This window comes from Chrysochloris asiatica, unplaced genomic scaffold (assembly GCF_000296735.1).
Source record: "Chrysochloris asiatica unplaced genomic scaffold, ChrAsi1.0 scaffold00161, whole genome shotgun sequence".
NCBI lineage: Eukaryota > Metazoa > Chordata > Mammalia > Afrosoricida > Chrysochloridae > Chrysochloris > Chrysochloris asiatica.
The window spans coordinates 2,777,094-2,779,543 of record NW_006408679.1 but is presented as its reverse complement, the minus strand read 5'-3'; the positions used below and the strand labels follow the sequence as shown (position 1 = coordinate 2,779,543).

Below are 2,450 nucleotides of genomic sequence, written 5' to 3'. Positions count from 1 at the left end.
ACAGAGTGAAAATATCCCATAGAGTTTCCAAATCTATATCACTAAGAAAGCAGACTACTGCTTCTTTCACTCATGGAGCTGGTTGGTTTGCACTGCCATCCTTTTAGTTAATAGCCAGGTACTTTAACCAGCCACCACAGATCCTGAGGAACTTCCAAACCAGAACAAAGATAGGTTAACACTGAGTCAATTCCAATTCATAGCAACCCTATAGGATGGAGTAGAAATGCCTTGTAGGATTTACAGAAGCTGACTGCCACATCTTTCTCCCATGGAGCAGTTTGTGTGTTCAAATCACTGACCAGGGAGGGCACACTGGGCAGATGACAGGCTCCAGCAGAGCTAGGAAACATCTGTTTGTTTTGTCTCCCCAAGTCATTTGTCTGAAGACAGGATTGTCATCTTAAGGTTCAATTCCTTGGGGGCTCCTATAGAGGGAACAGCTTGGTTCCTGGATGCTCCTAAATGGCTGCAGGGGGCAGGGGACACTCAATAACTGAAGTGGCTCTGACTTTTCCATTGTCTCCAGTGGAGTGCAGGAGCCTGCGGGTGGCATGGAACTGCTAGAGGTCTGGAGGTACAGGAGGACCAGCCCCACCACGAACAAGCAACTGGACCTTGGACAGGTCATCTCTAGACTCAGAGCCTCTGTGTCCCCATCTGTAGCATGGGAAATGACACAGGCACAGTGAATTATTGGGGAATTCATTGAAGTAATGTTTACAACACATCTAGAAGGTGTTTGGCACTGTGTAGAGGTTCCCTCCTCTTCCTTTTACTATGGCTGTGTGGGGCTGAGGAGTATTGGCTTGGAGATCTATGAGAGAAGGAAGAATCAGACACTAGGCTTTAAAAGCCCTCCTACTTTTGGATGTTGGAGAGTTCATGGATAGTCCTGTTCCCAACCTTCAGCTCAAATGTCACTGTTCATTAAGGTTTCCACCAAAGAAGAAGAAACACAGATTAAAGACTCCTTAGTCTGATGGGATTATCTACTTACAATTTTGATTTGGGGGTAAAAAAGGACTAAGGGAACAAAATCTGATTAGAAAGAATACTTCAAAGATGATACAGACTTTAATTCTGCCACTAATATATAAATATACGCATATATACATGGTGGTGGTGGTGGTTTTGTACTGTGGAGTTGGTTTGGATTCATAGCAACCCCACATAGGGTTTCTGAGGCTGTAAATTTTTACGGGAGCAGCAAGTCTCATCTTTCTCCCACGGAACAGCTGGTAGTTTCAAACTGCTGACCTTGAGGTTAGCAGTCTAATTCATAACCATACGCTACAAGGTCAGCAGTTCAAAATTACCAGCTGTTCCACGGGAGAAAGATGAGGTGTTCTGCTCCTGTAAAGATTTACTGCCTTGGAAACATTGTGCAGGGTTGCTATGAGTTGGAATCGACTCCATGGCACATAGCCAGCCACCAGAGCTCCTTATGTACCTATATAATTAGGAGTCTTGGTGTGGTGCTGTGGATTAATGCACTGGATTGCAAAATCAGCTTGAACTGTAAGGTTGGCAGTTCAAGCTCATCAGCCGCTCCTCAGAAACCCTATATAAAGTCAATCGCTATGGGTGAGCACTGGTTCGATGGCACTTAACAAGAAGTATAGAATTGAGAAATGGTGGGAAATAAATTAATAATTGAGTTCTGTATACTAGGGGCTCTCCAAAAGATTCAGATAAGTTGAATTTCTGATTCCCTGAGAAAATCCTTATGAGGTGGGAAAGTGAGTTATGGTTGGTGAATCACAGAATTCTAGTTCTCAAACTGGGCAACATATTGACTCATGGGGGTGAGGGAGGAGCTTTAAACATTACTCCCAGAAATTCAGAATTAATCTATTTGTGTGCAGCCTGATGTCAGGTTTTTAATTTCCCTAGGAGATTCTGAAATGCAGGCAACCTTGCAAACCACTCCTGGACTCAGTCTTCTCTTGGCTGCAGAAAGCTACAGAAGTCCAAAGACTGCTTTTCTGGCATCCAACCTTCTGGCCTAGTTTTCTCAGAATGTCACCCCAAGCCCTACTCCTCAGGGAAATGACAGATTTCCATTTTGATAAAGGTTCCCCACCCCCAGCTTCCCCCACACCTTCACACCCTAGGTGTGGCTGATTCCCATGCTAATTTCCCACCAGCAACACCCTCTGGGGCAGCTTCACAAGTACCTGTCAGCTGACCACTTCCTCCAGCTTCTCCTCATAGCTTCAAAAACATAAAGTGGCCTGAGACCCTTTCATCCCATCATTGCCTTTCATCTGAGGCTTTTAACATACCTTGAAAAGCTTCAACTTTCAAAGAACTCCTAGGAAGAAGTTAAGAGAGACAAGTACCTCTTCCCCATTACACTGCTGGCAAAACTGAGGCTCTGGGTGAAGCTATCAGTTCCCCCAGGCTTCCGAATTGAACTCTCCAGTTTTGATAAATTACTTGACAGA

At 44.6% G+C, this 2,450-nt stretch overlaps 1 pseudogene; it reads right to left on the bottom strand.

Moving 5' to 3' along the window:
• The window catches only part of LOC102824268, an 8,780-nt pseudogene extending 8,260 nt beyond the window's left edge, over positions 1–520 (bottom strand).
• Positions 521–2,450: the final 1,930 nt, after the last annotated feature.